The sequence below is a fragment of the Canis aureus genome, chromosome 1 (genome assembly GCF_053574225.1).
Source record: "Canis aureus isolate CA01 chromosome 1, VMU_Caureus_v.1.0, whole genome shotgun sequence".
Classification (NCBI taxonomy): Eukaryota; Metazoa; Chordata; class Mammalia; order Carnivora; family Canidae; genus Canis; species Canis aureus.
In genome coordinates, this window is record NC_135611.1 from 75,501,133 (window position 1) to 75,527,212 (window position 26,080).

Below are 26,080 nucleotides of genomic sequence, written 5' to 3' on the forward strand. Positions count from 1 at the left end.
AAGCATGAGGCTACAGCTCAGCAGGCCAACCTAAGGACAAGGTGACACAAGGCACATCTCAGAGACTGGCAGCAGAAAACATTGCCAGATAGACACCAAGAAACAGCCGAGGGACGTTTGAGTAAACAGCCCCCTACCTAAAGCTTAACATCCACCTGAGGGGCAATGTAGTTTATAAAAGAGGATAAAAATCCCCAAATGTACTAAAATGTTTAACCTAAAGTGACTGAGAAATTTTGAAAATTCACTGACTTTACCTGAAAGTATTGAGATCCCATTTTCTGTATTAGGAAAAGTGGAAGCTCAAGGACAGAGATAAAAATTTTGTTCCTGAAAAAAATACTCCATTTTATGGGTAGTTTGTATCCCTTTGAGTCAGATCTACATAAAGAACCTAGGTCTGAGGGCAATCCACTCAGTACTGGCCTTTCTGATCAACCTGAACTGCTCGGGTCTTCAGGGCTGGTTGAAGTAGGGGAAGCAGAGATGGTAAAAGACATGGAACCAGGTGGCACCTGGAGAAGTTTTGAGAAGTCCACATCAGAAATGAGGCAAGGAGGGGAATGGGAAGGAGGAAGAGGACTGCATCATTATCTGTCTTTCTCTAAAGTCCCAAGGGGGCAAATCCCTTTGTTCATCACTTATGCAGGCTCCGGGTGGCTTAAGAGGGAAATGTCAGGAGTTACAGGCAAATGGAAGGATGTCTGCTGATTATGTAGGACAGATGGATGGGATGCAGCCTTTGCAGGAAGTATCTAGCCTGGAAACAATATTTTGAGAAATTCAAAATCAGAAGTTTTCATGCATAGCAGAATGAGAAATGTATATGGTGATAAGGAATGAAACTAAACCTTGGTACTCAGGATTCCCTTGTATTTGAGCTGCCAGTGTGGTATTATCACCTTGGATCAAAATCTGAGAGCTCGTTCATTACTGGTGATTATGTCCCACTTCCAGTACTGATAATTACATTCTACTTCCCTGACTCCCCCTGGACCATCTATTAAGCATGTTTCCTTTCCCTTCTGGTCTCGTGTTATTTCTTGTTCTGCATTTCTGGTTCCCAAGGGGCTGGTGAGCCATGGTGAGCTCGTATTCATCATATACCTTGAGATCTTTGAATGAGAAGTGCTATGAAAGTGCCAGTTGATCTTAGCAAGAGCTAAGCATCCCTTATGTGTTAGGCCGTCCTAACCATGTCCCCTTCCATGTCCTTCCCCTCCTGTTTCTCCCCTCCTTATTTGCAAGCGGTTCACATTTAACTCAAGCCTTTCCTGCCTCCATTGTCAGCATCTCAAAAACAAGGAACATGTCTTCTCTTCTCTTCTCTTGGTAGCTTCCAGTGAATAATAAATATGCCATGGTGGTTGGTAATAGATTGTTTAACTACGTGTTCATAAAGCCACAGTGGACTCCTACCTCTTAAGACCCCTCATAAACTCCCACCCAGAACCCTCTTCACGAGTCCTTCTATCCCAACTATCTAAACTAACATAGCTCTTAAAAATAATCTTTTCAGCATTTATCTGATTGGATAATGCAAGCAAGATAAGGAGTGAAAGCCATAAAAGGTACCACTTAGTGGGTACTTACAACATTTCTGAATGCACACGTACAGTCATGCATGAATGAAGTGATCAATCAGTCAATAGAGATAGAAGAGTAAGGCCCTTTGTGGTGGCAGTGACAGAGACCCAGTTAGATCTAGAGCACCAAAGGAAATGTACTGGTTTTGATTCAGAATCCAGGGAACACCACATCTCCACACTGCATGCATGGCAGGTGTTCACAGGGCCTGGGGGGCAAAGAGAATTAAGTGTATTTGGACTATCTCTCAGCTCTGTTTATTTGCATGTATCAGCTTCACACTTCTTTCATTCTGTTGACTTTCTAGACAAGATCTCCAACAGCTTACAAATGTTACGTCTATGGTTCATTCACCACCTGGAGGAAGATGAATCCTAAAATGAGCCCCAAGTCCAAATGACCTAAAAAGGTCCTTCTTGGTCCAGGTAGGGTCAGGTGTCCTACCCGGGATCTGTAGGGCCTTGTAACCAGGAGAGTGTGCAGGAAGGAGACAGGGTGGGAAGCTTCTGGGAGCACAACCCTGAAGGTCAAGGATTTCCTGGAGGAGTCAGGAAAGAGCTAAGAGAGGACTACACAAAAGCTACAAGATTATGTAAGACTGGGTGCATTCCAGCCTAACAGTCCAGTCCTGTCAGGTGGAGTAAAGAAACAGCAAAAGCTTGAACTTGTCTCTGTCACCTCTCTCAAGCCACTCCTAATGCTGGATGGTGAATACTAAGACTCTAGCCTGCTCCCGGGCCAAGATAACCAACAACTTCAGTGGGATGCTGGAGAACCTCCCAGTGCTCGCCTAAGGGGCCTTCCCAGATGCCAGGATTTTGCACCCATGCCCATAACAGCCCACTTGCCAGGCCTCATTTCCTCACTTTTCAATGTGAGGAAATATTGGCAGAAGAGACAATGAGTGAAGGAGAAAGGAAAAAGAAGGAGGCAAAGACATGGACAGAAGAACAATAAAGGCAGTGGTTGTTGGCACAGAAGACAGAGAATGTGGACTCATTGCTGACACAGGTACAAGTGAGGCTGAGGAGCAGGGGAGACCCAGGAGGAGATCACCTCTTTAAGCATATGACTCCCAACCCTTTTCAGAACTTCTAAGCCCAGGCCCCAAGGCACACCATGCTGCTAAGAGATGGGTAATGAGGTAACCAGGAAGGATCTGGGTTTTCATCCTGCTCTTAGCAGGTCACTTAAATCCTTAGTTTCAACTTCCTCCTTTGTAAACTTGGGGACAGGTCTATGTGTTTTCCATGGTTCCTTTCTCTTCGTTAGAGCTTTCATCCCCATGAATGGGGATCTGGACAGGTGGAGAGATCAATAAATTAACAGGTAACATGGCAGCAAAGGACAAGCAAGATGGGAGGCAATCTTTTAAACATCTTTTGAGGTCCCATTAAAATCTGTTGATCATGCCTCTGCTGGCAAACTCTGGCCAAATTTTGTTGTCACCCCATAACTTTGACTTTCCTACCTTGGTGAGAATCAAGAATTCTGAGACCTTTACACAAGGACTGAAATGCTTTCAGATTCATGAGCTGAAGTATAAAAGGCCCTGGTCCCACGGTGATTAACTGGGATTTTATAGGCAGTGTTTCAAACCAGTGCCATACTACATGTCTTCACTTACTGTAGTTATGATTTCATTAGCCTCTCTGATAAATAATGCAGCGACTTTAATGATGCATTTCCTCTTAAAAAAAAAAAAACCCCACAATCGAAATGCCATTTCATAAAACAGGGAAGAACAATGACTTCTGTTTAATTTTTATTACTTTTAAATTAATCTGTAAGGTTTTAAGAAGTGAAAACCACCTTCTTGCAAGAACAAACAAACAAAAAACCAAAAACGAAAGAAAAAGGTTAACTGGCTTTAAAAGGTACAGTCATTTCTGGGGGACTGCAGAATGGATATAGGTCAAGAATCAGCATGGAAGCTCCACCTTCGTCAACTGAGCCCTTTCTAGATCACAAAAGGAAAGTGGTCCTGCCAAATTAAAACCCTCCATAACAATAAAACCTGATTTAATGCAGTCATTATTTTTCCATTAAATCTGAATATCATCTAATGCATGGATGTTATTTTAAACCTACCACACTAATGCAAATGCAGCATTGCCTGTAAATCAGACCTAAACGTTCCATCAGTTGTCATTACTGCTATTGACAATCACAATACTTCATCCCCAAGGACACCATCCCCTCAGCCCCTGACTCCAGAGATGTAGGGGGAAAAAAAGGAGATGTATTTTAATTTCGAACAGAGAGCTGCTTACTGAAGTGTAGAGGTTGGGTCAGTCACACCCTGGAGGTCTCAGCTTAATTTAGTTCAACATATAACCCTTGCTTCTCCAGGCCACACTAGGCTAGAAAAAACCAAGGCTTAGGTTTGGAACAACTGGGAAAAGAAAAAACTCTCTAAATGTTTAAACCAGAGGAAACTTAGCTCTAGGAACTGGTGACACAAGGCATGAATTTGACTGGAAGAATTGAGAAGCCAAACGGGAGAGGATGATGATGCAACCCAGAGATTGGTCACATGTTGGCTGGATGGAAAGAGGGAATATGAAGTGGATCCAGGATCCTTGGGCCAGAGATGCTGGGGGGATTCTGGAACCACACCATCCTCGTCCCATGGGATTTGGAGACATGGACTCAGAGGCAACATTACTACTGCTGGATGCTGCCAGGGGCACAGGGTGGGTGAAATACCCTGACTTCTGTCTTTTCCTTACCCACCTACATCTGCCAGTGCCTCCCATTGGCAAAACCCTGGTAGAAGCCAACTTACCTCAGGACATGGGGAAGGCAGATGGATGTCTGTTCCCTTGCAATGAAGAGCAGGAGAAGAATGAGGAAAAGGTCAAAGAGCAAACAGGCCCAGAGCAGCAGAAGTTACAACCATGTTAATATGTGGCTTCTGCCTCCCTGAGCGGGGCTACTCCAACCCCTGCCTCCAGCCCCACCACAGACACTCTGTTGAGAGCTGCGGAAGTCCATGGAGGTTCTGCTCCACAGTGCGACACCTCTGTTAATCAAGTTTCTTCAACCTCAGAGTCTGTGGGGTGATGGATATCATAGTTGGCTCCCCAGTACCTTACACCCCTCACCCCTGTGGAGAAGCCCTGCTGTCTAGGAGGGGATGCAGTGTCTCCACCCTGGCTCTAAGTTCAGGTCTCAGTTGGCTCTGACTACACCCCCCCTTCACCACAGTGACTGGGTTGGGGTTGAGGGGTGGGCGGCCCACAACACTGGCCTAGGTGGTCAGAGCACATTGTCACCCTCAGAGTGATTGGTTCAGAGCAAAGGTATTTGTGCAACAAATGAAGAAAAGAGAAGTTACAGATAAGGAAGCATGTGGCCCCAGGAACCTACAGCAGAGATTTGGCTGCCTCCCTGAGGATGAGGCAGCCATCCAGAGGAAGGCAGGACCCAGAGAACCACAGAGACCAAGCCCCAGCCCGGATGACCACATGAGCCTAGAGAACAACCCCTCCTCCTGCACACACACACCCCTCAAGACTTCACAATTGTGTGACATGACAAATTCCTTTATGGTTTAAACCACTTGAGCTTTCTGTTGCTTGCAAATGAAGTCCTAACTGATTAAGGAACCATTGCTTCTTCAAAGATTTGGCACATGGTAGACAATAATGAGCAATTTTTTGCTCTTATTTTCTTATACAGCTATTGAAAAATTTATGCCAAGCTACCCAGGAACTGAAATGGGGGTAGTCTGGATTTCTAGTGTGATATGGTCTTACATTGGATTCTTAATATTTGTAACCCATGCTAAACCTGCCTCCAATACAGGACACATACCCTAACCATTTCTCTCTAACTCACGGAGAGTTTCCTAACTTGCAAAGGCTCTATCCTGCCACACCACACCTTTCCCTCAGCCCCTAACTCCGGAGGATTGAAGCCTCCATTTCTCCTTTGTTCAAACAGGTTCTGAGGGTCTAATTGTTAACTATCTCTCCTGGAGACAAGAGAGAACTCATAAAAGCACAGCCTCCTTGGGTGATAAAGACTAGGCTCTCCTCTTGTGGAGTCCTTTCTACGAGCCAGATGCACTGAAGGGTGTGAAGAATAAAGTAGCTGCAACAGGAGGTTGTGGGTAGAAACTTTCCCATGTGTCTAGCCTTCACAATGGCAACTGGAAGACAAAAAGCCAGGAATGCTTCTAAGCATCCTACAAAGTACAAGATAGCCCGCATGGCAAAGAATTAACCAATTTAAAATGTCCATAGTGTCAAGGCTGAGAAACTATGCTCTAGAGGTAAAGTCTTAAGAAAACAAGGAAAAAAAAAAAAAGAAAACAATCGGAGGAACATTGTTCAAATAGGCTGAGTACATTTATTTTTTTATTTATCTTTGATTGTATGCTGCAGACAATTCTGCAATTTTGTCCTTGTTTTCTATTCATTGTATAGTTCTTTATATTGCCTTCCTACTCTGCCTTGGCGGTCTAGCACCATAGAGAAAAAAGTATAATTGCATGCACCCTTATCCTGCTCCACCATTAAGTACAATATTTGCTGAAAGCATTTTTATAGTAACTACTATCAAGTATAGAAAGTTTCAGTCTATTGCTAGTTTGCTAAAGGTTTCTGTCATCAATGTTAAATTTTATCAAGTGCTTTTTTTCTGTATCTATGGAGGTGATCAAATAGTTTTGCCCTTTCTATTAATGCAGTGAATTACATTAATTAATTTTTCTTATGCTAAACCAAACTTTCATGCCCATAACACCAAGCTTGGAGATGAGATGCTGTGTTTCTATCTATATTGAATCAATTTGATAGTAGTTTGCAAAGAATTTCAGTACTGATATTCAGGAATGAAATTGGCCTGTGATTATCCTTTTTTAAAATTTCCTTTACTGATGTGGCATCAAAATTATGCTAGCCTCTTTCAATGAACTGAGAAGTGATCCCATTTCTATATTCTTCAGAAAAATTAATCTAAGACTGAAATTTTCTGTTTGTCAAATGTTAAGGAGAACTTGACCTGTAAATTCATCCAGGCATGCTCCTTTCTGTAAGGGAAGATTTAAAAACGATTGATTAATAGTTCTAGGACTACTCTGATTTTCCATTTCTTCTTGAATCACTTGCAATAATTTTTTCTTAGATACCATTGCAATAATATATATATTTCAGAAATCTCTCCACTTTAGCTTTTTAACTTCTTTTGTCATAAAGAATTTATAATATTTCCTCATTATCATTTGAGTATCTGACATATCTGTGGCTCTTTTGTATATTTTATTTGGCTTATTATTTTTATTTTTTTCCTCTTGCCCAGAGTTTAGTCAATCATATTAGTGTTTACAAAGACCTCTCCTATGACCTTATTCATTTTCCCTATCTGACAGTGCTTTTAACTTCTATTTCTACTGTCTGTAGGTTTAGCCTATTGTTCTTTTCTTAATTTCTTAAATTGGATGCTTATTTCATTAACTTTTAGCCTTCTTTTTCCTTGGTATGGCTTCAAATTTCCCTCCAAATCCTAAGTTAGCTGCACCTCACAAGTTTCAGTGCCATTCGTATTGATATGATTTTTTACTCACTGATTAATTAGTAAATATATTTTTTACAATCCCACACTTGTGAATTTTTCTACTCATCTTTTTTGAGTATAAACAGATAACAAAAGCAGTTATGTTTTGGCCACATGGCATGCTTCTTACATTGTCAGTCCTTTGAAATTTTTGAAGATGTGCTTTGTAGCCTAATAGGTGATTGTTTTTCATAAATTATTCACATGTACATTAGAAGAATATGTTTTTTTGAAATTAATTATAAACGTGCCCATTTGATCAAGTTTAATTGTACCATTCAAATATTCCATATATTTATTGGCCCTGCCATGATGGACTTATCTTTTATCCCAGGTACTTTTATTAACTTTTGCTTTGGATATGTTGTGGCATTTTAAGGGAACCTAGGTGGCAGTCAGTTAAGCGGCCACCTCTTGGTTTTGGGTGGGATCATGATCTTAGGATCATGATCTCAGGGTAGTAAGATTAAGCCCCTCACTGGGCTCTGCACTCAGTGGAGAGTACTTTGGGAACTCTCTCTTCTTCTCCCTCCCCCCTCCCCCACTCAAATAAATAAGTAAAACTCTTTTAAAACAAGAAAATTATTTAGATATGTTGTGACTATCTGTTGTGACTAATAACATTTATTTTATTAAATGTATACATATGTAGAATTTTCAATCTTCCAGAGAACTGAATCTTTTATATCTATCTAGTGATTCATTTCTTCTCTGCTAAATATTATTGCATGTCTATTTCATGAATATAATATATCAACTCTGGTGCTACTTACCTGGTACATGTTTTTTCATCCTTTATTTTCAACTTTTCTTTGTCCTTAATGTCGTTATTAATAGACAGCATAAAGGGCAGCCCCGGTAGTCCAGTGGTTTGGTGCCGCCTTGAGCCCGGGCTGTAATCCTGGAGACCAGGGATCAAGTCCCATGTCGGGCTCCCTGCATGGAGCCTGCTTCTCCCTCTCTCTCTGCCTCTATCTCTCTCTCTGTGTCTGTCATGAATAAATAAATAAAATATTTTTTAAAAATAGCGTAAAGAGTTTTAATCCAATCTGATAATCTTTGTTTTTTATCAGGATTAATTTTTCATTGACCTTGACTGAGAGTGTTGATGTTTGGATTTATTTCTATCATTTGGTTTTGTGCTATTTTTTTATTTCTTTTCTCCTTCTTTCTCTCTGTTTCCTTTCTTTCCTGAACTATTTTTTTATTAAACTATAGTTGACATGCAATTTTCTTGACCTTTTTTATATTGACTCCATCTTTTCTTATTCTAATAATTTGAAAAGTATACATAATCTTCCTTCCTTCCTTCCTTCCTTCCTTCCTTCCTTCCTTCCTTCCTTCCTTCCTTAGTGGTATTTTCACCAAATACTTTAATATGAAACTTTAACCTAAGAAATCCAAAATTGATCACTATCTTTACCTTTGTCACAAAGAATCCAAGAGCTCCAGAACACTAACTATAATCACCTCTATAACAGTTTATATGCCACTCTTAATCAGTGTTTATGTTCTATTGTTTTAATCCACAAATCAGACATCATTATCAGTGTTTTTGCCCAATCAATATATGTTTCTACAGACTTTTATATTTACCAATTAATACATTTTCCCTTTCTTCCTACTTCTCAGATCTTTTATCTAAGATAATTTCTATTTTCCCTGAAATGGACATTTCCAAATTTCCTCTACAGACGTCTTTGGGTGGATACATAATTTTTTTTTTATCTGAAAATAACTTCTTTTTCTAACTGAAAGGCATTTCCATCAGATGTAGAATATAGTGAATGTATATGAACTAGATATAGATTCAGCACTTATAAAAATATTATTGTACGGCTTTTTGGCTTTCTTGTGCTGTTACAAAATCAGCTACAAATCAAATTGTCATTCCTTTGTAGCTGATTTGTCTTTTCTGTCTAGCTTCTTTTGATTTTTCCCCCGTGTCAGTGATATCCTGTAATTTTTCTCTGTTGCTTCTAAATATGGATTTTTCTTTATTTAACCCTCTTAGAATTTCTTGGACTTCATTAAACTGAGAATTAGTGTCTTTCAATTTTCTAAATACAAAATACCAATTTTGTCTTTGTTGCTTTTCCTTCATTCCTTCTCTCCTATCCTTGAATCTTCCTCAACATCTTAAACCTGTTCCACATTTTCTGCCCTTTTATTATGTTTATTTATCATATTGTTTATTTATTTATCCCTTATTTTGTATTCAGTTTAATGAAGTCCAAGAAATTCTAAAAATAAGTGAGGATATAGAGTACATATTAGTACATATATAAGAACTGATGTCCTGAATGGAAAAGTATGCTTATTTGTTATGGCCAAAATAAATAAAATACTTGGCCACAAAGAAAACTCATAAATTGTATAAGAGTTGTAAAGGTCATGTGCTCAATTTAAGCTTAATAGTAATCATAATAATAATGATTACTTTAGCTACTTGTAAATTGAGAAACAGTCCTATCGCTCCTTATATCAAAGATGAAGTGAAACTGAAATTTTAAACGATCTAGAAAGTCTTTAGAATGTGACCACTTTATAATAAAATCTGCAGGACATAGCATTAGCTGTATTTAGAAATTATAGCCTTAAATGGCTTCAAAGCCTAAAATTAAAGACATTTAGAGTTCATCATAATAAATCAGAAAAAGAGTAATAGAATTAATTTCAGCTAGAAAGAGAATAGGAAACATAAAAGAAAGAAATAAAATCAAAATCTCATTCTTCAAAAACACCAACAAAAAGATAAACTTTTGTGAGCTTGATTAAGAAAAGAGAGAAAAAATATTTAAGACTGATCAAAATCATCAAAAGAGAGTATCTTGTATCATTTGATGGCAATGAGTTTTACAACTTAAGATGGGTAACTTCCTAGCAAAATTTCGATAGAAAACTTGACTAGAGCAGTCACAGTGTAAGCACTGAGAATGTCATTCAAAGTCCTTTATCAGAATACAACTTTTTTTTAAGATTTTATTTATTTATTCATGAGAGACAGAGAGTGAGAGAGAGAGAGAGAGGCAGAGACACACAGGCAGAGGGAGAAGCAGGCTCCATGCAGGGAGCCTGATGTGGGACTCGATTCCAGGACCCCAGGATCACGCCCTGAGCTGAAGGCAGTGCTAAACCGCTGAGCCACCCGGGCTGCCCCAGAATACAACTTTTAACACAAGAAAGAACAGCACCTTCTAGAGCCGTAGAATATACAGAGGCTTCAGGGAAATTCCAAAGTAAACAGCTCCAAAAGAGTAGTGACCCCAACACTCTTAAACACTGTGTAATGTGTAATTGTAAATCCAATATTGAGATAATTGGGGCCAAGGTTAGAACATCACATTGAATCTTACTGAGGATCTCTGATTCCAGAACTAACTGAGGGCAGATTCACTGAAAGATGCTGAGAAGAAAAGAGTCTATGGGAATATTGAGTCCCTTTGGAACCAGTGTGCTGGACAAGTAATAAATTACTTTCAGGTAAATCCAGAGGCTGGGCCCTCCTAATTCCAATGCCTTGCTTCAAAATTCCAACAGTTTCTCAGGATGTGCAAATCATCAAATCCAGCCTTGTCAAAATCTGCATTCCTGAGCTATTGTTGGTATTGGCCATTTCTTGGGAGAGTGTCAACATCATGTTCATATGATTAGTGTTCAGATGGAAACGTTTAAAAACTCATGAAAAGGAGAAATTAATGATAATGCAGTCTCCAAGGTTAGAGTCATGAATTTCAGCAGAAGTTTACCTCCCTCAAAAACAAAAAGTGACACTGAACTGCAATTTCTGGTGGGGGCTGAAAGGGAGGAGTAAATTAACTGGCATATTTATCAAATGGGCTGCAGAGATTATGTATTATAGGGGAATTTTTTCCCTTACCAATAGCCTCACTATTGAACCATGAAAATTGTTTCATAATGCTTTGCAGTAGGGTGACACCCTGAAGCAGAGAATCTGGCTAAGTGGTGCCCAGAGTCCTGACCCACAGAAACAGTGAGAAAATAAATACATGTGTTGGTTTAAGCTACTAAATTTGTGGTGACTTGTTATGCAGAACAGAAAACTAATACACACTCCTGCTATTCTTCACCCTTCCCACTGACCATACAGCTTCCCACTCATTCCCATTCATCCTCTACATAGAGAATTCCTACCCACCTTTCGAGGCTCAATTTAAATATCTTCTCTTTTCAAGAATGTTCTCGTAACTCACCCTTCCACACCTATTCTAGGCTCCATAAAATCTGTAGATACCTATTATTATAGATATATATTACACGTGTGTTTGGATCATCACCATCCTATAGGAGTATCCCCCTTGACTGGATGTGTGCATCTTTGAAGCAAGAAGCTATGTCTTAGTCAAATTTACATTCTCAATGTCAAACATGACGTCTGTCATGTAGTAAACACTCAAATGTTTGTGTGGTGAGTAGGCATCTAAGTCTTATTTTAAATAAATCAATGTAATTACCAACTTCAAGCCTCCTCTCTCAGGCTGGGAGGAAGCTTGCCTTGCTTGCCTTCAGTCCTTCCTTTTCCTTCCCCTTTCCTGAGAGTCACGTGAAAAATCAAAGATCTGGGGTGCCTGAGTAGCTCAGATCATGATCTCAAAGTCCTGAGATCAAGCCCCAAGTTGAATTCCCTGCTCAGTGGGGAGTCTGCTTCTCCTTCTCCCTCTGCTCTTCCCCCTGTTCATGCTCTCTCCATCCTTCTCTGTCTCTCTCAAATAAATAAATATTTATTTTTAAGTCAAGATCTTACTCTGTGCCAAAGTACTATGTGTAGGAAAGATCCATCACCTATCTGCCCTGGTTGCTACTAAGTCTATCTATAACCTCTTCCAGTACTTCTGCACCTGGCTTGGGATGTAGGAATTAGTTGTATCACCCAACCATTCTCTGGAGACTTGTATCATCCTGGGGGCCCTGACAGAAAGCAGGTTCTGGATCCCCACTGCTCCTGGACCACAGCTTGCTCTTTCTCCTTTCTCCCCTCAGCTAAGGGCCATCTCCCCTTCTAGCAGTGGGAGAGATTTCCAAGACAAATTATCTGGAACATCAAGTCCCTTTCACCTTTCTGCCTCCTCTGTAAATCCTCCTGCAGACTTATACTTTTAGAAAACAAAAGCCAGAAATCCTTGCTGGCTTCCACTGCTTTCAAATCTAAGAGAAATATTTTCTGAGACAGTAAAGTATAGCCAAGACCCGCTCAGATGGGAGAAAAGCAAAGGAGGAAAATCACATGCGTTTGCATCTCAAAATATGAACCAGTCTGACTTTGGGGATGAATGTGTTAGTTACTTGACTGATCAAATTAGAGGAGGAATAATAACAATGCAAGGGTACCTTGGCAAAGGTAAGTAACCAGTAATCATTCATCCTAAAGGAATTGTCGGTGGTAAACAGGTCAAGTCCTCTCCTGAACATAAGGAGGAAAGGAAAAATACAGGCAGGTAAGATCTACCGGTGATTTTTTAAACCATCAGTTTAGGTCATCAATTGTAAACCCTCAGTTCCAAATCCTTCTCTTAAGCTACTCCTGACTGATTTAAATTTCACCCTCTCTGTAGGACACTGACTTATAAGCCCACTGATTTTTGCACTCCTGAGGTAGATGGTTGTAGCCCCACGGCCAGCTTTCCATCTTGAGTCTCATCTCAAAGATTTCCCTGCTGTTCTGCCTCCCTGCCTCTCTCCTCAGCCCTGGAGGAACACTCAGCCTTGGCTCAGGTTCAGCCCAGGAATAGGGAGGAGTTACCACCCCCAGGGCAGTCCTCTGTCAACGGCTCACAGGAGTTGGTGGATAAATGTCCCAGGATTCTGACATTCAGAAGGACAATTCTGAGGTGCATTCCACACAGTTCCTCAGAGGTCCCCAGGGAACTGAGCCTGGGATGCCCACAGTGGTAACCAGTTCAAATGCACCTTCTCTGTTGGGTTTTTTTTCTCCTTATCCTGTTCACTCCTTACTCCCACACTCCAGCTTCCAGGATTCACACTTCCAGATAAACTATATGTCTCAGGCTCTGCTCTTAGAGGAAACCGCCTAAGACAACCCTCTCTCCAGGGCACCTTTCCTGGAGGAGGTGCTAATGAGGAGTAATAAATCCAAGAGGTAAGTTCTAGACTGAGCAGAAGGGATGAGCATGGGAGGGGGGAACAGATAACCGAAATTAGAGAATTGGATAATCCTCTTCAGTGCCGCCCCAGTGAAAGGAATGTAAACTGGCCTATAAGAGTTCATCTGTGTGAGGTCTGGATCAAGTTCAAGAGGAGGAAAAAACTGCTTCCAGAATGAGGTATTGACAGGTCACTGACCGCAGGTGGATGACAGGCATGCATGCTCAGGCTCTGACAACACTGCCTGAGCAATGCAAGCACTGATGCACCAACCATGCTGTGACCTCACCCTCAGCCTCTCAAAGTGGGACAGTGAGAGCAGAGGATTGCTTAGGCAGCTGTCTGGGAAGAGGAACAATGCCAGCATAAACTGCGAGGTGTAAGCAATGAGGCTGCTGGGAAAGATTAGTGCATCTAGAGCAAGTCAATGAGGTCACAGTCAAGGAAGAGAGAGAAAGGGAGGAATGAGGACAGCCATTTCCAGAACTCCTCCAAGGGGCTCAGCACAAGGCTAGGAGCTTGACAGGTCACCTGAGCTTCCCAGGCCATACCTGTCCAGGGTTTAAATGAGCACATACTGTTTCAAAATATGAGCTTGATTATTCTTCAGGTCTGGTGAGGCCAACAGTATCAGAAAAGGACTGCCATGGAATAGATAGCTTGATACTCACCGTTCCCAAGAAGAAGGGGCATGTGACGCCACACTGGGCCACACAGGAGGCATCAGGAGGCAGAGAGGTAAGGGCACATGGTGAAAGAGAGCCTCTACTGTGGTTTCCACTGGAAGAAAGGGGCAGCGTAGTGTGACTTCAGTTTAGCTAATTTGAATAGTCTCTGTGGGACCTGGGATGTAGGGGATGTCCTGACTTCTCTGGTACCTGGCCCTGGGGTGATGCATTGTTCTCAGATTCACCACCGTCTAGCCTGGTATGAGGACAGTGCAGTGTCTGAACAGCAGAGCCAATCCTCCTGACCTTGGACTGCCTTTTCTCCAGGGATGCTCCAGATGACCTCCCTGTGAGGACAGACGACCAGAGGCCTTGAAGTGTCAGTGAATCTTTAAAGTTTCTTGCAAAGATCTTTAGTCCTATATTTCTTGGAAGGTAGAAAAATGAATCCTTTTGTGGTGATTATGGCTGCTTTGGTGGTGGCTATTGTTTTTAACCACACTGATGATTCGCCAGGGCTCGGCTCCCAGGGATTACTAAAGTTCATACAGTAAGAAGCCCTGCCATATGTGTGTGTGCGCGCGCGCGTGTGTGCAAATCTTCCTCCAATACCCCAAGAACTCTGTGAGTCAGTCTTAACATTGGCCATTTGTCTAGACCACTCATATGGGAATCTAAAGCACCATGAGGCCTCTCACCTGTCAACTTGCTCCTCTGACACAGGGCTCAATCCCAAGACCCTGAGATCATGACTTGAGCTGAAGGCTGACGCTTAACCAAATGAGCCACCCAAGCAACCCCTCTCTGCCTGCTTCTGATAAGGACACTTGTGAAGTGATTTAGGACCCATCCAGATAGTCAAGGATAATCTCCCCATTTCTAGATCCCTAACTTCATCATGTCTGCACAGACCTTTTTTTCTGTATAAGGTAACACTCCCAGGATTTGGAGGACTAGTACCTGGACGTGTTTGGGGGCCACATATTCAGCCTGCCACAGAGACATCCCCAGCTTCTTCTCAGGCCTGGAGAGAGGATCAGATTCATGAGAGGAAAGGCTAATAAACAGAGGATTGAAATCCAGTTCTTTTCATCTCTGAAACTCCAGCTTTCCCTACATAATCATATTGCCTCCTTTGAAATGGTAGTGAATTTCTGGATGTCGGAGGGTACAAATTTACCCAGGACCCCCAAGATGGAAAAGATTCCTAAGTTCCAGGTCTACTCGGAAGCAAATGTCTGCTGCCTGCCCCAAGGATGATGGAGGCAGCTTGGTGCCTGGTCTGGCTGTAGCCCGTGGGTGCCAGCTCGAGGAAACAGCTTAAGTCATTCCAAATAGCTAATGGCCAGAGAAGAATGTGAAGGGTCAGGTGGTCAGCAGAGCTTCATCACGGCTTTAAAAGCATAACTGGTGTCAGTTACCCTATGAGGAGTGGTCAGGAGGATCATTTTCATGGAGGCAGGAAAATGCACTTATTACATTATAAAAATACCTGTGTTGGCTAAATGCTAAGTCAAATAATACTATGGCCATGGCTCTGCCCTGATTGTGTGTCATCACATGTAAATCCTGACTTTATTAATCTCACATGCATTCAGTTTACCCCTTTATGCTCTTCCCAGAGATGCAATTTCTCGCCATCTGTGTGAGCAAAACAAATGCAAGCAGCAGCTACCTTGCAATCACTTGGAATTCCCAGCAAATATAAATTCTCCTGTATTTCCAGAGACTTCTACCTGCTGTTGTTGAGTATGCAAAGGCAGCACAGCTTGACTCATAAATACTATTACCTAAGATGAATCTCCAAGCAATGCAGAGAAATGTTGGCAATAATGTTCCATTTTAGGGTTTTATTTTTTCATCAGACAGGTGCACTTAGCTTTACAGGAGAAATATTCCTAAAGAGTTAGCTATACTGTAAATTTTGTAAAGCAAAGTTCATTTTAACATTGATTTCCATTATGTCAGAGATGTTCTCCCAAATCTTTTGGTCTTGCTGCTTAGTTGTGATGACTGTACAGACTTGGGGAGGGGGAAGAGCCTCTTAAGGGTTGACTATCTCCCTGGAAAGGACAGTCTAACAAACTGAGAGTTTCAAGCCCCAAACATTTGGACTCTGTCCTGTGAACTCTGGTCCATTCCAGCTTATACAACCTCTGACCTCTCTGCTACCATGAACTTGATGGTGAGGCATAGAGAGGTAGAGACATGCCAAAGAGAGATATCAACCCAAGGTGAGGATGAGGAGCCGCAGTAGCTCAGTGGGGCCTGAGGGGACCTGGGGTACAACTGAAGGCATGTAGAGTTTGGTAAAATCTGGGTAGCAGTCAAATGCAAGCTTCATTCTGGCCGGGCGCTCATCCTCAGGCAAGTCAGATCCATTTCACAAGCCCGTTTCCCCATTTGTAAAAGAAGGGTAGAAATACTTACTTGGCTAGTGGTTGTAAGGGTTAGACACAGTCTAGGACCAGGATCAGCAAAATTTTCTGTAAAAGAACATATGGTCTCTGTCACAAGGATTCAACTCTGCACATGTATCGTGAAGAGAGTCATAGACGATGTGTAAAGGGTAGGTGTGGCTGTGTTCCAATAAAGCTTTATTTATGAAACCAGGCAGTTGGTAAATTTGACCTGAGGGTCATAGTTTGCCAGCCCTGCCACTAGAAGAGCTTGGTACACAGTCTGGAGAGGTGCTGGACTTGGCCTGCTTGCCCTCACAGCCATTTACTGGCCTCCAGAGCCCCTCCTCAAACTACAATTCCCATCCTCCTCTGCCAGCTGGCTTCTGGATGGATCTAGCCAACAGGAGGCTTTGGAAATTGGGAACTCTCTGTTGAGTCTGCCAGTGACTTGTTCAGCTAGACAACCCATCCCTCAACAGCCCCAGTTTCCAGTTCTGCTTGGTGGATGCCTTGGCATCAAGCTCTAACAGGACCATCTCCTCCTGCTGGCTAATCTCTGGGCTCCCTCACTATCCTGTTGGCTTGCCAGCTCTCCTGGCCCCTTTGTTCCTCACCCTCAATGGCCTCTACTAAACTACTTGGCTTGAGCTTATTTATTTCCCTGATTGGACTCTGTCTACAACAGATGACAGACAGTTCTCAATAAATGGTTGATGTTCGTCATTCATTCATCCTAACACTCTGGATATTTTAATTTCATGATGCATAATAGGTGTGCAAAATCAGGTTCTTATATAATTCCTATAAGGCAAAATGCAAAATCTTGGCCATTCAGTCAACAAGAATGTATTGAGCACCTGCTGTGTACCAGGCACTTTTGTAGGCCCCAAGGTATACAGTTTAATAAATTAATCAATGGGTTTATCCATCACCTGACCCAACACCTTCATAGGACACACAAGGAAAAAAAAATCCAAAGATAATCATAGTTAATGTTTATTGAGACTTGTAATTTGTGCCAGGTTCTGGTCTAAGCACTTTGCATGAATGAACTTACTTAACACTCCTAACAGCCTACTGAGGTGGGTTGTATTATTACTCCCATTTTAGAGAAGACATGACCGAAGCACAGAGATGTAAGATGACTTACCCAAAAATACATAGCTAGTCAGTGGTGGAGCTGGGATCTGAACCCAGGCCCCTAATCACAGAGTACAGTGCCTCCCTCCCAAGAAAGTAAAGGATGTGCTCAAGGCCATGCTAAGTGGCATAATCATGACCAGAGTGAAGTTCTCAAGTTCTAATTACACGTTCCAACCATTAGTGAATTGGCAGCCACTGCTCTAATCATTAAGACCACAGTCATTCCTCCAGAAGAAAGAACAAAAAGCCATTATATGTCTCTTTATAGTCTTTAATATACTCCATAGAAGAATACAAAAGTCAATAAGGAATCTGCTGTATCAGCCATCAACAAACACTCTGCAAAATGTTCAATCTAACAAACACGGGAAAAATAATAAAATAAGAATTTTGTGGATGAGAGACTATCCACCTAAGTAATTCTGAAATTTTTAGTCTTGTAACCCTTTCTTTAAATAAAAGTTTCTAAAGGATCCCAGTATGTAAAATGGATAAAAGTGGACCTGCTCCAGTAGAAGATACTAGAAGGCCCCTCTCTCAGTTTCTTGTCTCCACTTTCCACAGCCCCTAAATAGACTCCCCAGAGCCCAGTTCAAAAGCCATCAGAAAAAAAAAAAAAAAACAAAAAACAAAAGCCATCAGAGCTAGCCCACCCCAGTCTCTGAACACCTAAGAAGTGACAGCACTTCCCCAAGGTCACTCAGGTCGGTTGTAGCACAGTCAAGATCAGAGCCCCAGCTCAAGGCCCCTCACCAATTCTCTTTTCAACATCACCACTGTATGCTCTTCTAACTTGATATGCAGCAGGCAAGTGTCTCTGTCTTTTGAGCCCCTCCACATGGGCAGCAATAAAAGAAATCCCGATGGCCAGCTAGCTGGGGGAGGGTACATGGAGTAAAGCCTCAGCAAATTTGATGGAGCCCACCTAATTTCTGAGGATCTAACAATCTCCAGCTACAGCGTCAAGGCTGCATTGAAATAAATGGAGAAGAAAACAGCTCTCTGATCTACTTGGGGTAACACTCCAAACTGCTCAGCAAGACGCATTTCCCAAGATATCGAAAGCTCATGTTCCTAGGACCGCTGTGAGTTGGCGATGCACATCCGCATCCCCAGGCTTGCTGTTTGCAGTTGTTTTTATGGCATAATAGCAGGGCTCCCGCAGTGCTGGAGCCCAGAATCAGAGGGTATCTGCGGGCTTCCATGCTGCAGTGACTTTTACACATTATGTGTTTCTCTGAGGTTTTCTCCTGATGTAACTGACAACCTCTAGCTGCCATTTAGACTTCATGGGGGTTCCCAGATCTCAGCGGGGAGAAAGGAAAGCCCTGGAAACCCCAGCTTTGAAACAACACTCTTAGCCTAGGAGACCAGTGACGCAGAGACAAGCCCGTGATAACTGAGCAGAGCAGGCTGGATAAGGGGAGCAGGATGGTAAACAGGGTCCCCGTCAGCCTTGTTAGCTATGTACAGTGGCCAGAGCCAGGTCACTGAAGGTCATGGTCATAAACCAAAAGGGTTTCACCTCTGAAATCACAAACCAGGTTTCACGTCTGCAGCTTCACATCATTTCTTTGTCCATTCTTCCTCTCCCCCTAAAGTAAATTATATTACTCAAATTTACTCTCCACAGACACTAAACTGAGGTATATTGTTCCTCTTATGACTCCTTTTCTCTGGATGGTTTATTTTCTTTGCCATTAAGGGCTGGTTGAAAACACAGAAGTTTTGCTTGAATTACCATCAAACCAAGTTGTATAAAGACATAAGGGACTGACAGTTTTCCATTTATGGATTAGGCACTTGTTATTTTTCTGGCTTTTAACAGCTTTTCAATCTAACTTGTCATTCCAATGTTCTTCCCATTCCAAGATGACAGAAAATTGGACATAGACCATGCACTTACAGCTGCCCTTCCAGAAACACTGAGTACCTAATGGTTTATGAGGTTATTGGCTTGTGTTTTTTCTAGTAAATTCTTTTAAAAATTCCAGTAAATTGGTTAAGTTCTTGCCTTAAAGAGGAAAAAAACCAGTCAATGTCCTTAATTGCTCTCTCATCTTTTAGGGTGTCCTCTCATGGGAATGGGCATCATCAGACTTGGCCAAGAGTCCAGCATTGTCTGCCTTCTTTTAATGTTGGAAATGGTCCCTCTTCCTATTGTTAGAAGACAAAAGTCTTTCTGTAGTCTTTAGCCTGACTTAGAAAACTTCATTTGGCAGCCAGTAACTGAGGCCTATGATGCAGCAGCCTAACCTGCCCTGCCTGGCCCACCCTGGATGTATCCAGGCTCCTCATTCAGCTCCAGGTTCTTGCTCTCTTTCAGTAAAACAGGCAAACGAATTAAAAACTCCAATTCAAACAAACTACCAAAAAAAAAAAAAAACCCAAAAAACAAAACACAAACAAAAAAACCCCTGATAATGCTCATCTCTAATTGGTGGAATAATTTGGGGAGATTCTTATTTTCTTCTCTTCCATTTTTTTTTTCTAACTCTATCACGGATTTCCCACAGAATAAAAAAAATTATTGTCCTTGCTTTTGTGAGAATCATCCCCCTGTGCTTCATTCTAATTTTATCACCCATTTAAATACACATCTCTAAGCAATACACTTTTAGTTTGGCTTATTTTGAAATTCCACTTAGAAATAATTATACTTTTTGAAAAGTTTATTAAATAAAGACAAAAATATGACAATGTGGAAAGAAGCTATCTAGAACTATACTTTTTGATATCAGAGCCACCAAGTACATGTGTCTGTGAGTGTTTAAAATGTGACCAGTCCAAATTGAGATAAGCTGGAAGGACAAAATGCACACCAGATTTTGAAGACATACTTTAGTATGAGAGAAGGAATGTGAAATATCTCATTAATCCTTTTACATTGATTACTTGTTGAAATGTTAATATTTTAGATATACTGTTTTAAATAAAATACATTATCAAAATGAATTTCACCTGTTTTGTTTTACTTTTTCAGTGTAACTACTAGAACATTTTAAATTACACATGTGGCTTGCATTATATTTCTGATGGATGACGCTGGTCTACCAACTCTCTGAATACCTTATATTCAAAATCCATAATTCTAAACATTTGATGATTAATGGACATCCATTCTAAGCCACTAATTTTGCTGTTGTTTCTTTTTTTTTCTTTTTGGTTTCCCTTTAGTCTAATTCCTTATATTACAAAGCTCCTTTCGCATTCTCTACATTTCTCTCCTACAACTCTGCTACCGGCCAACCAAAATGAACACAGTAACAATTTCTCAATGTCCTCCACAAATGGCCGGTGTTCTCATCATCCAGTCCCTTTGACTTTCCCACCTCCACTTCTCCCACCTCCACTTTTCTTCTCACCTCCACTTCTCCTGCCGTCACTGCTAGGACCTTGCTCCTCCACACTCACTCCTTTCTTCCATCGTGGAGCTCTTGGGGCTTACACATGACATCATGTGTAATGACATCACTCATGACATCACTCATGACATCACTCACAGCCAAACCAAGATTGCAAGAAGACTTTTCACTCTCCCTATAGTAACAGACTTGACACCGAAGGCCAAAAAACCCCCTCATCATTATTTCTGCTCCACAGCAGATTATTTTTTGAGAGACAGGGGATCCATCCCAGTACTCCTACAAACCACAGGGGGATATCTGGGAAAATGCCCTGATATAGAATCTGAAGCCGGCTCTCTGGTTATGCATGTGCCTGCCACCCCTCCACAGAAAATTCTCCCATCTCTGAGGGCTGTCTTCTGTACCCAGTGTTTCCCAGGGTTCCCTCAGCCATAATATTCTACAGTAAGAAGTGGATTATTTTATTCCTCTTACCTAAGCCTCACTCCCCTCATAGCAAAACCAGAACAATGGCAGGCTTACCCTGCAAACGATGCTAAGCATACCGCCTAATACTTCTATTTCAGACAAGAATGCTGGTTCATGCAAAGACCAGTAACAGCCCCTATGGGAGCATGTTTTGCTCATTTTAATGAATATTTAAATTCCATAGCTATTACTTCAGAAAAGTGTGCTGAATTTATTTTGACTTCCCTTGGTTAGACATTCTCTCGGTTTCCTCTCTTCCTGACCAGTTTAGATTGGTTTCCAGTGTCAGCGTGGATGGATGGTGGAGTCACAGCCTGTGCAGGTCTCATTTCAGCTCTACATTACCCCATTACCATTACCATTACCACTCTGCTCAATATCCTTCCAGATGCTTTCTCATCAGACCCAACACAAGTGCAAACAGAATCTCAGATCATCCTCTTGTCCACTTTGGGGACTCTGCCTCAACCTCTTCATCACCAGAGCATGAAGACTTATTACTCACTGTCTAAGATCACTCTCCACCTCATCAGGGACCCCACAACTGTACTGTGGAATCTGGCAAGCACTAGCTACATGTGCCAATGGAGCTCTTTACCCATAATGAGCCCAAGTTGGAATGTACTGAAAGTGTAAAAAATACCCAGATTTTGAAGAGTAAGTGCAAAAATTCAAAAGGAATATAAAATACCTCACTAAAAATTGTTACATTGATTACACATTGAACTGATAATACTTAGACACATTAGTTAAGTAAAAATAGATTATCTTAAAATTAATTTCATCTGTTTTTTTTACTATTTTAATGTGGGTGCCAGAAAATTTTAAACCATGTATATGGTTTGCAAGATATATCTATTGGATGGCTCTGGATCTTCATTGGTCAGCTTTTGTTGCTTACTACTTTGGGGCAATATCATAGTCTTTCTGTCAAACTACTGCAACCAATAAATCAAACAAATGGATATGTTGTGTGTAAGAATAAAGCAAACTTCTTTTCTTTTCCTGTTATCCCTTCATTTGCTCAGGAGGGCTAGTTTTTCCCCTATCCTTGGATGAAACTTGTTTTCTGGTCACTCTTAGGTACTAGAAAATCTTAGAGGCAATTGATTAACAAAACATAATTTGGATTTGTACTTTGAATAACCAACACACATACTAAGAGAAGCTTCCAACTTCATTCAAACTTTTAAGGACTCACCCTTTCCTAACTAGAATATGCTGTTACAAAAAGAGAGAAAAAGCTGGAGTCAGTAGAGGGGACAGGACTGTCACATTCCTCTTTCTTCGTCTGTCCCTCTTCCCCCAATTTGCCAAACCAGATTTCTACATACTCCAGTGAGGGAGAACAGGCCAGGCTGGGAGGGAGGTGTGATGCCTTGTGTGCAGGCTATGGGCTTCCTGGGCCCTGCCAGTGCATAAAGCTGGTTCTTCTCAGACAGATGCTGGGAAATATTTTGAAACCTCCCTCTTTGCGAAGGACCATTCACCAGAAACTCCATTAGTGTGGTTGATGTGTTCTTCTCCAACTTTCTGCTTATTCTTTCTGCAGCCCTGAGGAATCCAGCAATACTTTTAATTTTTCTCTGATGAAACTTCTTCATTATTTTCTTAAAAGAAGTTTTGGCTGCAGTAATAACATATACATAAGTAAACCACTTGACATGTCTCAAGTGAGTAAACAAATGTGCCCCCATCTGAAACAACAGTCTGTTCACTTTTATAATGGCCCTTCTTGGACAAGGTCTAAAACACAAAAGCCCCTTCTCTAATTTGGCCACATCTGATCCCGGAGATGCTCATGCAGCCTTTGCTCCTGCAGATTCTGGGAGGATGTTCCCAGGACAGAAGCAGCCAGCCCTCCTTCACACTCACCACCAGAGTAGGAATCAAACTTTCTGTTTCTTTAGATATGAATCAGACACTTGTCTAGCCATCAGTTGACATCAAGCTCACTGAGTGGACTCAATGTCCCTCCATTTGTTTTAGAGGGAAGAAGAGGCATCTCCCACCCTTTCCTCCTAGGAAGTAGCACTGGGACTCATAGCATACTAATGATTCTCACTAAAGATGCTCCCTCCATTCAGAATCCCTTTCTTCATCTTCACTCCTTGTGAGGGGAAGGAGAACCCCATCCAGTTGTCATCCACTTGCTTTGAACATATTCACCTTGGTCTGATGGCCTCAGTTTGGTGTTTCTATCTATCTTCTCAGGATGTCAGCCAAAACATCCATTCTAAGGTCCTGTTTTAGCACCAGAGGGACCAGTCACCTTCTCTTCTCTATTCTCCCTCTTATCACTAAAGAAAAAGTAGGGGAGACATGATTCCTGCCTAAGTAATATATTTACTTTAAAGCCATGAAAATTTAGCTTTCCACCTTCTTACTAACCTCCACTTGCTGCAGGAGATTCAAATATGTCATCCACAAAGTCATGGATCCCAGCTACAGTCACTTAAAGTATGGGACCCAAGCAAGGTTGATGGAGGGTGGCTCTTTGTTTCAAAACCAAGCTCCACCATCTACTAGCCTCTCGGAGGCCTGGTTCCCCAACTGCAATAATATGCCTCACTTTGCAGGGTGGGAGGGAGTGAGGTTAAATCATCATAGGTGCCTAATGATAGCTTGCCATGATTTTTCTAGCTCACAAGCTAGTTTAAGTTTTCTTGTCTCCTCTTCCAAATCCCTTCTGAGGGTATTCACTTGTCACATAACTTTCCATAACTATCATCCACTGGAAACCTTCTCTTGGGTCTAAATAAGAGAGGAAGGGGAATCTAAAACAAGATGTAAGAGAAAATAGCCTAAAAATTATATTCATTTCTGCATAGGTCAGAGATCTGGGAAGACCTTGAAATATCATCTCTCTGGTCCTGACCATGGTCATGATCCATGTCAGGTTCGATCTTCACTGTCCACTTTTTATGTGAAAGAATATCACTGCTCCTAAAAGTCAGATTCTTTTTCTTCACCAAATATGCAATCTTCCAAGCAGACTCACTTGAAATTATACTATCCCTAAAAGGACTGATACATGGGTATAGTTTATATAGCACTTTGTACTTGTAAGAAGTCCTTTCTTATCTAATATAGAACCCTCACATTGTTATTTGTTTTTGTTTGTTTGTTTCTTAAGTAAGATGAAAGGCCTCACAGTCATCTGCTTCTACCACTGATCTGGTGCTTCTTGAAGGATCACCACCGTCCTCAACTTCTTGGAGCTGCTTCTCAGCCATGGCAATCTGTAGATGCAGCAGAATAGCTGAACAATGGGGAAGCTATTACAATAGGGAGCAGACAGGATGCAGTGCCTGTCATCTGCTACTGGACAGGGAATGTGTTCAGAGGCTGCCCTACTCTGGAATCCCACACATGTTTTCTGAAGATTGTACCTGGATAATTCCATTGTGATGGGGCAAAAATGGTGGCTGTGATGGGTCTATTCTATCAGCTTGGTGTAAATGTCTACTGTGGAAAAACCTACACAAGAAAACTCTGCCCTCGGTCAGGGACGCCAGCCTGAAATCATGCAATGTGTGTGGTTAGTTAAAAAGGGACTGGGACCAAAAGTACTAAGGGGTCATATGACCCATCCTCTTGGTTAGGAAAACAACTCAGTACCAATCTTGCTGACAGTGGGACATCTCGGGAGGGGATCATAACACGCCATGGGGAGATGTCGCTCGTCCTGCATGGGTCTTTTTAACCATGTTCACAAACCCAGCCACTGAGTTTCATCAGATGCACCATCAGAGATATTAAAGACCAGAAGGATAATAGAAACCAAAGAGTTCCTGCAGTTGAGAGGGAGAATATTTGAAAAGCAATGCAGAGTTGCCTCTAGTCTAGGCCAGTGGCTCACCATGTTGTACAGCAAAGAGAAACGTCTGTTACTATTTGTAGGACATAAAACAGATGTAATAAAACCTGGAATCTGTACCAATGGACCCGTTATGCTAAAACACTACAAAATACCCCTGTTCGTTCTCGAAGTTTATAGAAGCTCCCCAGTGGAAACTCCAGTCTTGCCCTTAGATATCCGTCATTCAGATGCCACTACTAGACCCCTGGGTGTTGGTCAGAGGGGCAAAGAGAGGTCACTCTGCTGCATCCTTGTGCTGTGTACCCAGAGGGATAGCCTGTGCTGACTTCTGTATGCAGAAAACACCTTTGGAAATTTCTTCTTCCCACTATGATGTCACTTGCCTACACCACTTTGTTACAGGAAGAAAAATAAGTAATGGATTCTCTCACAAAATAGAGATCCTTTAAAAGAAAAAAGTACATACACACACACACACACACAGACACACACACACACACACCACTAGGGCCCCAGCCTAAAACCTCCAGGGCAATAGAGAATATTTCCAAGCCCAGCCACTATCTGAGTAAAAGTAATTTTTTAATTAAAACAAACTCCATCTCATACTTCACACAATGATGTAATAGCAGATCCTCATAGAAACTGCATGACATGCAGCAACACATGTGAAATGGAGGTAAAAGGAAAGATTAAATGAAAATACATATTTGAGCTGGTTATTAGGAACAATAATTTTTCCAGGAATGAGTCACTTGGGAAAACAGTTGATTTGGCTGGGGATAAACAGCGCCTCTTAGGTGTGCCCTGAGAAGACGTGATCAGAACTTAATTTTAAATCTGAGGATTGTAATAAGAACTTGGTTATTTAAAGCCATTGCCAAAGAGAAGAGAGCAAGCATAAGCCAGCCCCCAGAGGATGAATTGTAAGATGCT

The 26,080-nt window shown here is 41.6% G+C and overlaps 1 long non-coding RNA gene across 5 annotated transcripts in view; it reads right to left on the reverse strand.

The window, feature by feature from the left end:
* LOC144318369 (uncharacterized) overlaps positions 1 to 26,080 on the reverse strand; it is a 48,844-nt gene that overhangs the window by 7,320 nt on the left and 15,444 nt on the right. The window contains exons 2-7 of one of the 5 annotated variants that reach the window (XR_013384251.1): positions 16,371 to 16,426; positions 14,901 to 14,964; positions 14,151 to 14,287; positions 13,944 to 14,052; positions 12,499 to 12,571; positions 7,923 to 8,138 (exon numbers count right to left, since the gene is read on the reverse strand). This is a non-coding gene — a long non-coding RNA (uncharacterized LOC144318369). Of the gene's footprint in view, positions 1 to 7,922; positions 8,139 to 12,498; positions 12,572 to 13,943; positions 14,288 to 14,900; positions 14,965 to 16,370; positions 16,427 to 26,080 lie in introns of all 5 variants that reach the window. The other 4 variants (XR_013384249.1, XR_013384252.1, XR_013384250.1 and 1 more) reach the window with 4 other exon arrangements.